This window comes from Entelurus aequoreus, linkage group LG07, assembly GCF_033978785.1.
Source record: "Entelurus aequoreus isolate RoL-2023_Sb linkage group LG07, RoL_Eaeq_v1.1, whole genome shotgun sequence".
Classification (NCBI taxonomy): Eukaryota; Metazoa; Chordata; class Actinopteri; order Syngnathiformes; family Syngnathidae; genus Entelurus; species Entelurus aequoreus.
In genome coordinates this window covers 81,599,124-81,614,442 of record NC_084737.1, presented here as the reverse complement: position 1 = coordinate 81,614,442, position 15,319 = coordinate 81,599,124, and positions in this window count along the sequence as shown.

Below are 15,319 nucleotides of genomic sequence, written 5' to 3'. Positions count from 1 at the left end.
TACAGTAGTGTAGGTAGGACCTAAGTATTTCCATATTAAGTACCACCATGACAACATTAAATACAGTAGTGTAGTAGACCTAAGTAGTCCATTAAGTCTACCACAATGACAACATTAAATACAGTAGTGTAGTAGGACAACAGACCTAAGTATTCATTAAGTACCACCATGACAACATTAAATAGCAGTAGTGTAGAAGACCTAAGTATTCATTAAGTACCACCATAATGACAACATTAAATACAGTAGTGTAGTAGACCTAAGTATTCATTAAGTACCACCATAATGACAACATTAAATACAGTAGTGTAGTAGACCTAAGTATTCATTAAGTACCACCATAATGACAACATTAAATACAGTAGTGTAGTAGACCTAAGTATTCATTAAGTACCACCATAATGACAACATTAAATACAGTAGTGTAGTAGACCTAAGTATTCATTAAGTACCACCATAATGACAACATTAAATACAGTAGTGTAGTAGACCTAAGTATTCATTAAGTACCACCATGACAACATTAAATACAGTAGTGTAGTAGACCTAAGTATTCATTAAGTACCACCATCATGACAACATTAAATACAGTAGTGTAGTAGACCTAAGTATTCATTAAGTACCACCATAATGACAACATTAAATACAGTAGTGTAGTAGACCTAAGTATTCATGAAGTACCACCATCATGACAACATTAAATACAGTAGTGTAGTAGACCTAAGTATTCATTAAGTACCACCATAATGACAACATTAAATACAGTAGTGTAGTAGACCTAAGTATTCATTAAGTACCACCATAATGACAACATTAAATACAGTAGTGTAGTAGACCTAAGTATTCATTAAGTACCACCATGATGACAACATTAAATACAGTAGTGTAGTAGACCTAAGTATTCATTAAGTACCACCATAATGACAACATTAAATACAGTAGTGTAGTAGACCTAAGTATTCATTAAGTACCACCATGACAACATTAAATACAGTAGTGTAGTAGACCTAAGTATTCATTAAGTACCACCATAATGACAACATTAAATACAGTAGTGTAGTAGACCTAAGTATTCATTAAGTACCACCATAATGACAACATTAAATACAGTAGTGTAGTAGACCTAAGTATTCATTAAGTACCACCATGATGACCACATTAAATACAGTAGTGTAGTAGACCTAAGTATTCATTAAGTACCACCATGATGACAACATTAAATACTGTAGTGTAGTAGACCTAAGTATTCATTAAGTACCACCATGATGACCACATTAAATACAGTAGTGTAGTAGACCTAAGTATTCATTAAGTACCACCATGATGACAACATTAAATACAGTAGTGTAGTAGACCTAAGTATTCATTAAGTACCACCATGATGACAACATTAAATACTGTAGTGTAGTAGACCTAAGTATTCATTAAGTACCACCATAATGACAACATTAAATACAGTAGTGTAGTAGACCTAAGTATTCATTAAGTACCACCATGATGACAACATTAAATACTGTAGTGTAGTAGACCTAAGTATTCATTAAGTACCACCATAATGACAACATTAAATACAGTAGTGTAGTAGACCTAAGTATTCATTAAGTACCACCATAATGACAACATTAAATACAGTAGTGTAGTAGACCTAAGTATTCATTAAGTACCACCATGACAACATTAAATACAGTAGTGTAGTAGACCTAAGTATTCATTAAGTACCACCATAATGACAACATTAAATACAGTAGTGTAGTAGACCTAAGTATTCATTAAGTACCACCATGACAACATTAAATACAGTAGTGTAGTAGACCTAAGTATTCATTAAGTACCACCATGACAACAATAAATACAGTAGTGTAGTAGACCTAAGTATTCATTAAGTACCACCATGATGACAACATTAAATACAGTAGTGTAGTAGACCTAAGTATTCATTAAGTACCACCATAATGACAACATTAAATACAGTAGTGTAGTAGACCTAAGTATTCATTAAGTACCACCATAATGACAACATTAAATACAGTAGTGTAGTAGACCTAAGTATTCATTAAGTACCACCATAATGACAACATTAAATACAGTAGTGTAGTAGACCTAAGTATTCATTAAGTACCACCATAATGACAACATTAAATACAGTAGTGTAGTAGACCTAAGTATTCATTAAGTACCACCATAATGACAACATTAAATACAGTAGTGTAGTAGACCTAAGTATTCATTAAGTACCACCATAATGACAACATTAAATACAGTAGTGTAGTAGACCTAAGTATTCATTAAGTACCACCATGACAACATTAAATACAGTAGTGTAGTAGACCTAAGTATTCATTAAGTACCACCATCATGACAACATTAAATACAGTAGTGTAGTAGACCTAAGTATTCATTAAGTACCACCATAATGACAACATTAAATACAGTAGTGTAGTAGACCTAAGTATTCATTAAGTACCACCATAATGACAACATTAAATACAGTAGTGTAGTAGACCTAAGTATTCATTAAGTACCACCATGATGACAACATTAAATACAGTAGTGTAGTAGACCTAAGTATTCATTAAGTACCACCATGATGACAACATTAAATACAGTAGTGTAGTAGACCTAAGTATTCATTAAGTACCACCATAATGACAACATTAAATACAGTAGTGTAGTAGACCTAAGTATTCATTAAGTACCACCATCATGACAACATTAAATACAGTAGTGTAGTAGACCTAAGTATTCATTAAGTACCACCATAATGACAACATTAAATACAGTAGTGTAGTAGACCTAAGTATTCATTAAGTACCACCATAATGACAACATTAAATACAGTAGTGTAGTAGACCTAAGTATTCATTAAGTACCACCATGATGACAACATTAAATACAGTAGTGTAGTAGACCTAAGTATTCATTAAGTACCACCATGATGACAACATTAAATACAGTAGTGTAGTAGACCTAAGTATTCATTAAGTACCACCATAATGACAACATTAAATACAGTAGTGTAGTAGACCTAAGTATTCATTAAGTACCACCATAATGACAACATTAAATACAGTAGTGTAGTAGACCTAAGTATTCATTAAGTACCACCATCATGACAACATTAAATACAGTAGTGTAGTAGACCTAAGTATTCATTAAGTACCACCATGATGACCACATTAAATACAGTAGTGTAGTAGACCTAAGTATTCATTAAGTACCACAATAATGACAACATTAAATACAGTAGTGTAGTAGACCTAAGTATTCATTAAGTACCACCATAATGACAACATTAAATACAGTAGTGTAGTAGACCTAAGTATTCATTAAGTACCACCATCATGACAACATTAAATACAGTAGTGTAGTAGACCTAAGTATTCATTAAGTACCACCATAATGACAACATTAAATACAGTAGTGTAGTAGACCTAAGTATTCATTAAGTACCACCATAATGACAACATTAAATACAGTAGTGTAGTAGACCTAAGTATTCATTAAGTACCACCATAATGACAACATTAAATACAGTAGTGTAGTAGACCTAAGTATTCATTAAGTACCACCATGATGACAACATTAAATACAGTAGTGTAGTAGACCTAAGTATTCATTAAGTACCACAATAATGACAACATTAAATACAGTAGTGTAGTAGACCTAAGTATTCATTAAGTACCACCATAATGACAACATTAAATACAGTAGTGTAGTAGACCTAAGTATTCATTAAGTACCACCATCATGACAACATTAAATACAGTAGTGTAGTAGACCTAAGTATTCATTAAGTACCACCATAATGACAACATTAAATACAGTAGTGTAGTAGACCTAAGTATTCATTAAGTACCACCATAATGACAACATTAAATACAGTAGTGTAGTAGACCTAAGTATTCATTAAGTACCACCATAATGACAACATTAAATACAGTAGTGTAGTAGACCTAAGTATTCATTAAGTACCACCATGATGACCACATTAAATACAGTAGTGTAGTAGACCTAAGTATTCATTAAGTACCACCATCATGACAACATTAAATACAGTAGTGTAGTAGACCTAAGTATTCATTAAGTACCACCATCATGACAACATTAAATACAGTAGTGTAGTAGACCTAAGTATTCATTAAGTACCACCATCATGACAACATTAAATACAGTAGTGTAGTAGACCTAAGTATTCATTAAGTACCACCATGATGACCACATTAAATACAGTAGTGTAGTAGACCTAAGTATTCATTAAGTACCACCATCATGACAACATTAAATACAGTAGTGTAGTAGACCTAAGTATTCATTAAGTACCACCATGATGACCACATTAAATACAGTAGTGTAGTAGACCTAAGTATTCATTAAGTACCACCATCATGACAACATTAAATACAGTAGTGTAGTAGACCTAAGTATTCATTAAGTACCACCATGATGACAACATTAAATACAGTAGTGTAGTAGACCTAAGTATTCATTAAGTACCACCATAATGACAACATTAAATACAGTAGTGTAGTAGACCTAAGTATTCATTAAGTACCACCATAATGACAACATTAAATACAGTAGTGTAGTAGACCTAAGTATTCATTAAGTACCACCATCATGACAACATTAAATACAGTAGTGTAGTAGACCTAAGTATTCATTAAAAACAAAACATTTTTGGCCACTGTAACATGACACACAGTTTGAACAGTAACACTGTGTTGGAATATGGACCACTAGTGGTACACCTACACAGATTGTTCTAGAAGAGTCCAGGTCTTGTGGGGGAGGAGCAGGTGAGGAACAAAGCAACAGCGATGTGGAGGAGGGGAGGATGGGGGAGGGGAGGATGGGGGAGGGGCATGCTGAGAATTAATTGCCTCCTGTGTGTGATTGGCTGAGGGCGGCGCCACAGAAGAAGAAGAAGAAGAAGAAGAAGAAGAAGAAGAAGAAGAAAAAGAAAAAGAAGAAAAAGAAGAGCGGTCCTGGTGCTCCTGGTGCTCCTGGTGCTCCTGGTGCTCCTGGTGCTCCTGGTGCTCCTGGTGCTCCTGGTGCTCCTGCTGGGGATGAAGGCAGTCATGATGGAGGAAGCAGGCAGCAGGGAGAGGGGGTTGTCCTGGTAGTGCTGCCCAGGCAAGGAGCACCTTGTGAGGGAGGACTGTCTGGCAGGAGAGGGGGTTGTCCTGGTAGTGCTGCCCAGGCAAGGAGCACCTTGTGAGGGAGGACTGTCTGGCAGGAGAGGGGGTTGTCCTGGTAGTGCTGCCCAGGCAAGGAGCACCTTGTGAGGGAGGACTGTCTGGCAGGAGAGGGGGTTGTCCTGGTAGTGCTGCCCAGGCAAGGAGCACCTTGTGAGGGAGGACTGTCTGGCAGGAGAGGGGGTTGTCCTGGTAGTGCTGCCCAGGCAAGGAGCACCTTGTGAGGGAGGACTGTCTGGCAGGTCCCCTCTGACGTCTGGCTGGGAAACATCTGGAAAGGTGCAGTTGGAACATCTTCTATTAACGCTCAATTTATTGATTTTAATCTCACCTTATTGATCGCCTAGCATTCATAACAAATATTAATTATTGATCGCCTGCTTCATAACAAATATTAACTATTGATCGCCTGCTACCTTCATTCATAACAAATATTAATTATTGATCGTCTGCTTCATAACAAATATTAACTATTGATCACCTGCTACCTTCATTCATAACAAATATTAACTATTGATCGCCTGCTTCATAACAAATATTAACTATTGATCGCCTGCTACCTTCATTCATAACAAATATTAACTATTGATCGCCTGCTTCATAACAAATATTAACTATTGATCGCCTGCTACCTTCATCCATAACAAATATTAACTATTGATCGCCTGCTACCTTCATTCATAACAATATTAACTATTGATCGCCTGCTACCTTCATTCATAACAAATATTAACTATTGATCGCCTGCTTCATAACAAATATTAACTATTGATCGCCTGCTACCTTCATTCATAACAAATATTAACTATTGATCGCCTGCTACCTTCATTCATAACAAATATTAACTATTGATCGCCTGCTACCTTCATTCATAACAAATATTAACTATTGATCGCCTGCTTCATAACAAATATTAACTATTGATCGCCTGCTACCTTCATTCATAACAAATATTAACTATTGATCGCCTGCTTCATAACAAATATTAACTATTGATCGCCTGCTACCTTCATTCATAACAAATATTAACTATTGATCGCCTGCTACCTTCATTCATAACAAATATTAACTATTGATAGCCTGCTACCTTCATTCATAACAAATATTAACTATTGATCGCCTGCTACCTTCATTCATAACAAATATTAACTATTGATCGCCTGCTTCATAACAAATATTAACTATTGATCGCCTGCTACCTTCATTCATAACAAATATTAACTATTGATCGCCTTCTTCATAACAAATATTAACTATTGATCGCCTGCTACCTTCATCCATAACAAATATTAACTATTGATCGCCTGCTACCTTCATACATAAAAATGATTGATTATTGATCGCCTGCTACTTTCATTCATAACAAATATTAACTATTGATCGCCTGCTTCATAACAAATATTAACTATTGATAGCCTGCTACCTTCATTCATAACAAATATTAACTATTGATCGCCTGCTACCTTCATTCATAACAAATATTAACTATTGATCGCCTGCTTCATAACAAACATTAACTATTGATCGCCTGCTACCTTCATTCATAACAAATATTAACTATTGATCGCCTGCTACCTTCATTCATAACAAATATTAACTATTGATCGCCTGCTTCATAACAAATATTAACTATTGATCGCCTGCTACCTTCATTCATAACAAATATCAACTATTGATCGCCTGCTACCTTCATTCATAACAAATATCAACTATTGATCGCCTGCTACCTTCATTCATAACAAATATCAACTATTGATCGCCTGCTACCTTCATTCATAACAAATATTAACTATTGATCGCCTTCTTCATAACAAATATTAACTATTGATCGCCTGCTACCTTCATTCATAACAAATATTAACTATTGATCGCCTGCTTCATAACAAATATTAACTATTGATCGCCTGCTACCTTAATTCATAACAAATATTAACTATTGATCGCCTGCTTCATAACAAATATTCACTATTGATCGCCTGCTACCTTAATTCATAACAAATATTAATTATTGATCGCCTGCTTCATAACAAATATTAACTATTGATCGCCTGCTACCTTCATTCATAACAAATATTAACTATTGATCGCCTGCTACCTTCATCCATAACAAATATTAACTATTGATCGCCTACTACCTTCATTCATAACAAATATTAACTATTGATCGCCTTCTTCATAACAAATATTAACTATTGATCGCCTTCTTCATAACAAATATTAACTATTGATCGCCTGCTACCTTCATCCATAACAAATATTAACTATTGATCGCCTGCTACCTTCATTCATAAAAAATATTAACTATTGATCGCCTGCTACTTTCATTCATAACAAATATTAACTTTTGATTGCCTGCTTCATAACAAATATTAACTATTGATCGCCTGCTACCTTCATTCATAAAAATTATTAATTATTGATCGCCTGCTACTTTCATTCATAACAAATATTAACTATTGATCGCGTGTTTCATAACAAATATTAACTATTGATCGCCTGCTACCTTCATTCATAACAAATATTACCTATTGATCGCCTGTTTCATAACAAATATTAACTATTGATCGCCTGCTACCTTCATTCATAACAAATATTACCTATTGATCGCCTGCTTCATAACAAATGTTAACTATTGATCGCCAGCTTCATAACAAATATTAACTATTGATTGCCTGCACACTCATTGTTTATGTTCTTTGTTTGTTTGTTTTTTTGTTTTGCTTAGTTGTTGTTTTTTTTTTTTTTTTTTTTTTTTTGTTGTTGTTTTTTTTTTTTTTTTTTTTTTTTTGTTGGTTTTTTTTTTTTTTTTTTGTTTTTTTTTTTTTTTTTTGTTTTTTTTGTTTGCTCCATGCTTTTTTAACCTGTAAAGCACTTTGGTGCAATCTAAACAGTTGTTGAAAATGTGCTATATAAATAAAGTTGACTTGACTTGACTTGACTTGCTACATAACAAATAGTACCTTTTTATTTGTCTACTTATGATTCTTGCTTGTCAACATCATATACTTATTTGACATAAACTTATATTTGATATACTCATATACTTATGTGACATGTCTATCGCCTTAACTATACATTTTGGTTCATATTCTTTATTTTCAACTAACTCCTTTTTTTAAAAAACTATTTAACATATTTATTTGGAATTGTTTTTCTAATTTTATTTTAATGTTTTTTGTTGTTGTTTTTTTACTATAATTTTTACATTTTAAAATGTTTAAATATTTTTCCGTATTCCTCTGCATATTTTACTTTACATGTATTTACTTTTTTCATTTATATATATTTTAAAATATTGTTTTCGTATTTATTTTCTTATTTTCATTTTTTAAAAAGTTATTTATTTTATTTTATACATTTTATATATATATATTTATACATTCATATCTTTTTTTTATCGTATTCCTTTCCAAGCACTCTGGCAAAAACTGAACCAAATGTTCTCTGATAAGGAATCATGTGGATCCAAACAATGCGTACTAAAATACGAGCACAAAACACATTTAATGGAGAAAGTGATTATAGTTGTACATGAATAGAAATACATTTAAATAATAAATAAAAACAGAGAAGGGAAGAGATACGCGCTCGTCACCTTCGTAATTTGTGAGTAAGTATTTTTTTAATTCAATAGTGTTTCTCACCTTCTTTATCAAAGTGCTTTTTTTTCCTCCACAGCAAATAATCATGCGGTCGTTCTAAAAGTGAGTTGTACTTTTTGCAGTCAAATTCTGGCCATCCAGTTTATTAACGTAAAACCTACTGACTGTATTGTTTTTTAGAGTATTATATGCGTGTATTACATTTGGGTAATGCACATTTTAAACATGGGTAATGCACATTTCAAACATGGGTAATGCACATTTCAAACATGGGTAATGCACATTTTAAAGATGGGTAATGCACATTTTAAAGATGGGTAATGCACATTTCAAAGTCTAATGGTTGATTAAATGTGGTGAAGTGTGTTTGATGCTAGTCTGACATGCTAGTTTACTAGCTAAAGCTAGCTTTTTAAAAACTAAAACATGCTAAAGAAGCAAATATTCACCTAGAGTAGCAAAATATTGACTACTGATGAAACTGTGTCATTACTTCTTCCACACTTGACCACCACCATGTATCCCACCCGGCATCCTCAAGTCAATCTCCCTTCTCTTGTTCCAGGACAGAACATAGTTGACCCTGTGGGAGAAATGACAAGTCAGCAGAGGAGCCGTGAAGAAAGATCAGGAGAAGAAGAAAAAGAAAAGGATTTAATTGACAATCTGAGGATTCTTTCTGTCTTTTTCTGGAAGATTCTGTCCTTCCAGCAGGGAATTAGATGGAAGAATTACAACTTGACAACTTCCTGTCTCTGTCAGAGTAAGAGCTCAGGAGGCTTCAAAGCACAAGAAACCACTTTTTGCAAACTAGAAGGTGACACAAACAACAACAAGCACAAGTTTTCACTCCTTTGAGTTGAAAACATATTTGATTAAATTTTCAAAATAAAGTATTTTGACTGTCTACTACACTACTGTATTTAAGACACTATAGGAAATATTAATTTGTAAATGTGTCACAGGAAGGAAGTAAGACACTAGAGTAAATATTGATCATCTAGTGTGCTTGAAGACAAGTTGAAGTAAGACACTAGAGATAAGTATTGATCATCTAGTGTGCTTGAAGACAAGTTGAAGTAAGACACTAGAGATAAATATTGATCATCTAGTGTGCTTGAAGAGAAGTTGAAGTAAGACACTAGAGATAAATATTGATCATCTAGTGTGCTTGAAGACAAGTTGAAGTAAGACACTAGAGATAAATATTGATCATCTAGTGTGCTTGAAGACAAGTTGAAGTAAGACACTAGAGATAAGTATTGATCATCTAGTGTACTTGAAGACAAGTTGAAGTAAGACACTAGAGATAAATATTGATCATCTAGTGTGCTTGAAGACAAGTTGAAGTAAGACACTAGAGATAAATATTGATCATCTAGTGTGCTTGAAGACAAGTTGAAGTAAGACACTAGAGATAAGTATTGATCATCTAGTGTGCTTGAAGACAAGTTGAAGTAAGACACTAGAGATAAATATTGATCATCTAGTGTGCTTGAAGACAAGTTGAAGTAAGACACTAGAGATAAATATTGATCATCTAGTGTGCTTGAAGACAAGTTGAAGTAAGACACTAGAGATAAGTATTGATCATCTAGTGTGCTTGAAGACAAGTTGAAGTAAGACACTAGAGAGAAGTATTGATCATCAAGTGTGCTTGAAGACAAGTTGAAGTAAGACACTAGAGATAAATATTGATCATCTAGTGTGCTTGAAGACAAGTTGAAGTAAGACACTAGAGATAAATATTGATCATCTAGTGTACTTGAAGACAAGTTGAAGTAAGACACTAGAGATAAATATTGATCATCTAGTGTGCTTGAAGACAAGTTGAAGTAAGACACTAGAGATAAATATTGATCATCTAGTGTGCTTGAAGACAAGTTGAAGTAAGACACTAGAGATAAGTATTGATCATCTAGTGTGCTTGAAGACAAGTTGAAGTAAGACACTAGAGATAAATATTGATCATCTAGTGTGCTTGAAGACAAGTTGAAGTAAGACACTAGAGATAAGTATTGATCATCTAGTGCACTTGAAGACAAGTTGAAGTAAGACACTAGAGTAAATATTGATCATCTAGTGTGCTTGAAGACAAGTTGAAGTAAGACACTAGAGATAAATATTGATCATCTAGTGTGCTTGAAGACAAGTTGAAGTAAGACACTAGAGATAAGTATTGATCATCTAGTGTGCTTGAAGACAAGTTGAAGTAAGACACTAGACATAAATATTGATCATCTAGTGTGCTTGCAGACAAGTTGAAGTAAGACACTAGAGATAAATATTGATCATCTAGTGTGCTTGAAGACAAGTTGAAGTAAGACACTAGACATAAATATTGATCATCTAGTGTGCTTGAAGACAAGTTGAAGTAAGACACTAGAGATAAATATTGATCATCTAGCGTGCTTGAAGACAAGTTGAAGTAAGACACTAGAGATAAGTATTGATCACCTAGTGTGCTTGAAGACAAGTTGAAGTAAGACACTAGAGATAAGTATTGATCATCTAGTGTGCTTGAAGACAAGTTGAAGTAAGACACTAGAGATAAATATTGATCATCTAGTGTGCTTGAAGACAAGTTGAAGTAAGACACTAGAGATAAATATTGATCATCTAGTGTACTTGAAGACAAGTTGAAGTAAGACACTAGAGATAAATATTGATCATCCAGTGTGCTTGAAGACAAGTTGAATTAAGACACTAGAGATAAATATTGATCATCTAGTGTACTTGAAGACAAGTTGAAGTAAGACACTAGAGATAAGTATTGATCATCTAGTGTGCTTGAAGAAAAGTTGAAGTAAGACACTAGAGATAAATATTGATCATCTAGTGTGCTTGAAGACAAGTTGAAGTAAGACACTAGAGATAAGTATTGATCATCTAGTGTGCTTGAAGACAAGTTCAAGTAAGACACTAGAGATAAATATTGATCATCTAGTGTACTTGAAGACAAGTTGAAGTAAGACACTAGAGAGAAGTATTGATCATCTAGTGTGCTTGAAGACAAGTTGAAGTAAGACACTAGAGATAAGTATTGATCATCTAGTGTGCTTGAAGACAAATTGAAGTAAGACACTAGAGATAAATATTGATCATCTAGTGTGCTTGAAGACAAGTTGAAGTAAGACACTAGAGATAAATATTGATCATCTAGTGTGCTTGAAGACAAGTTGAAGTAAGACACTAGAGATAAGTATTGATCATCTAGTGTACTTGAAGACAAGTTGAAGTAAGACACTAGAGTAAATATTGATCATCTAGTGTGCTTGAAGACAAGTTGAAGTAAGACACTAGAGATAAATATTGATCATCTAGTGTGCTTGAAGACAAGTTGAAGTAAGACACTAGAGATAAGTATTGATCATCTAGTGTGCTTGAAGACAAGTTGAAGTAAGACACTAGAGTAAATATTGATCATCTAGTGTGCTTGAAGACAAGTTGAAGTAAGACACTAGAGATAAGTATTGATCATCTAGTGTGCTTGAAGACAAGTTGAAGTAAGACACTAGAGATAAATATTGATCATCTAGTGTGCTTGAAGAGAAGTTGAAGTAAGACACTAGAGATAAATATTGATCATCTAGTGTGCTTGAAGACAAGTTGAAGTAAGACACTAGAGATAAATATTGATCATCTAGTGTGCTTGAAGACAAGTTGAAGTAAGACACTAGAGATAAGTATTGATCATCTAGTGTACTTGAAGACAAGTTGAAGTAAGACACTAGAGATAAATATTGATCATCTAGTGTGCTTGAAGACAAGTTGAAGTAAGACACTAGAGATAAATATTGATCATCTAGTGTGCTTGAAGACAAGTTGAAGTAAGACACTAGAGATAAGTATTGATCATCTAGTGTGCTTGAAGACAAGTTGAAGTAAGACACTAGAGATAAATATTGATCATCTAGTGTGCTTGAAGACAAGTTGAAGTAAGACACTAGAGATAAATATTGATCATCTAGTGTGCTTGAAGACAAGTTGAAGTAAGACACTAGAGATAAGTATTGATCATCTAGTGTGCTTGAAGACAAGTTGAAGTAAGACACTAGAGAGAAGTATTGATCATCAAGTGTGCTTGAAGACAAGTTGAAGTAAGACACTAGAGATAAATATTGATCATCTAGTGTGCTTGAAGACAAGTTGAAGTAAGACACTAGAGATAAATATTGATCATCTAGTGTACTTGAAGACAAGTTGAAGTAAGACACTAGAGATAAATATTGATCATCTAGTGTGCTTGAAGACAAGTTGAAGTAAGACACTAGAGATAAATATTGATCATCTAGTGTGCTTGAAGACAAGTTGAAGTAAGACACTAGAGATAAGTATTGATCATCTAGTGTGCTTGAAGACAAGTTGAAGTAAGACACTAGAGATAAATATTGATCATCTAGTGTGCTTGAAGACAAGTTGAAGTAAGACACTAGAGATAAGTATTGATCATCTAGTGCACTTGAAGACAAGTTGAAGTAAGACACTAGAGTAAATATTGATCATCTAGTGTGCTTGAAGACAAGTTGAAGTAAGACACTAGAGATAAATATTGATCATCTAGTGTGCTTGAAGACAAGTTGAAGTAAGACACTAGAGATAAGTATTGATCATCTAGTGTGCTTGAAGACAAGTTGAAGTAAGACACTAGACATAAATATTGATCATCTAGTGTGCTTGCAGACAAGTTGAAGTAAGACACTAGAGATAAATATTGATCATCTAGTGTGCTTGAAGACAAGTTGAAGTAAGACACTAGACATAAATATTGATCATCTAGTGTGCTTGAAGACAAGTTGAAGTAAGACACTAGAGATAAATATTGATCATCTAGCGTGCTTGAAGACAAGTTGAAGTAAGACACTAGAGATAAGTATTGATCACCTAGTGTGCTTGAAGACAAGTTGAAGTAAGACACTAGAGATAAGTATTGATCATCTAGTGTGCTTGAAGACAAGTTGAAGTAAGACACTAGAGATAAATATTGATCATCTAGTGTGCTTGAAGACAAGTTGAAGTAAGACACTAGAGATAAATATTGATCATCTAGTGTACTTGAAGACAAGTTGAAGTAAGACACTAGAGATAAATATTGATCATCCAGTGTGCTTGAAGACAAGTTGAATTAAGACACTAGAGATAAATATTGATCATCTAGTGTACTTGAAGACAAGTTGAAGTAAGACACTAGAGATAAGTATTGATCATCTAGTGTGCTTGAAGAAAAGTTGAAGTAAGACACTAGAGATAAATATTGATCATCTAGTGTGCTTGAAGAAAAGTTGAAGTAAGACACTAGAGATAAATATTGATCATCTAGTGTGCTTGAAGACAAGTTGAAGTAAGACACTAGAGATAAGTATTGATCATCTAGTGTGCTTGAAGACAAGTTCAAGTAAGACACTAGAGATAAATATTGATCATCTAGTGTACTTGAAGACAAGTTGAAGTAAGACACTAGAGAGAAGTATTGATCATCTAGTGTGCTTGAAGACAAGTTGAAGTAAGACACTAGAGATAAGTATTGATCATCTAGTGTGCTTGAAGACAAATTGAAGTAAGACACTAGAGATAAATATTGATCATCTAGTGTGCTTGAAGACAAGTTGAAGTAAGACACTAGAGATAAATATTGATCATCTAGTGTGCTTGAAGACAAGTTGAAGTAAGACACTAGAGATAAGTATTGATCATCTAGTGTACTTGAAGACAAGTTGAAGTAAGACACTAGAGTAAATATTGATCATCTAGTGTGCTTGAAGACAAGTTGAAGTAAGACACTAGAGATAAATATTGATCATCTAGTGTGCTTGAAGACAAGTTGAAGTAAGACACTAGAGATAAATATTGATCATCTAGTGTGCTTGAAGACAAGTTGAAGTAAGACACTAGAGATAAATATTGATCATCTAGTGTGCTTGAAGACAAGTTGAAGTAAGACACTAGAGATAAGTATTGATCACCTAGTGTGCTTGAAGACAAGTTGAAGTAAGACACTAGAGATACATATTGATCACCTAGTGTGCTTGAAGACAAGTTGAAGTAAGACACTAGAGTAAATATTGATCATCTAGTGTGCTTGAAGACAAGTTGAAGTAAGACACTAGAGATAATTATTGATCATCTAGTGTGCTTGAAGACAAGTTGAAGTAAGACACTAGAGATAAATATTGATCATCTAGTGTGCTTGAAGACAAGTTGAAGTAAGACACTAGAGTAAATATTGATCATCTAGTGTGCTTGAAGACAAGTTGAAGTAAGACACTAGAGATAAATATTGATCATCTAGTGTGCTTGAAGACAAGTTGAAGTAAGACACTAGAGATAAATATTGATCATCTAGTGTGCTTGAAGACAAGTTGAAGTAAGACACTATAGTAAATATTGATCATCTAGTGTGCTTGAAGACAAGTTGAAGTAAGACACTAGAGATAAATATTGATCATCTAGTGTACTTGAAGACAAGTTGAAGTAAGACACTAGAGATAAGTATTGATCATCTAGTGTGCTTGAAGACAAGTT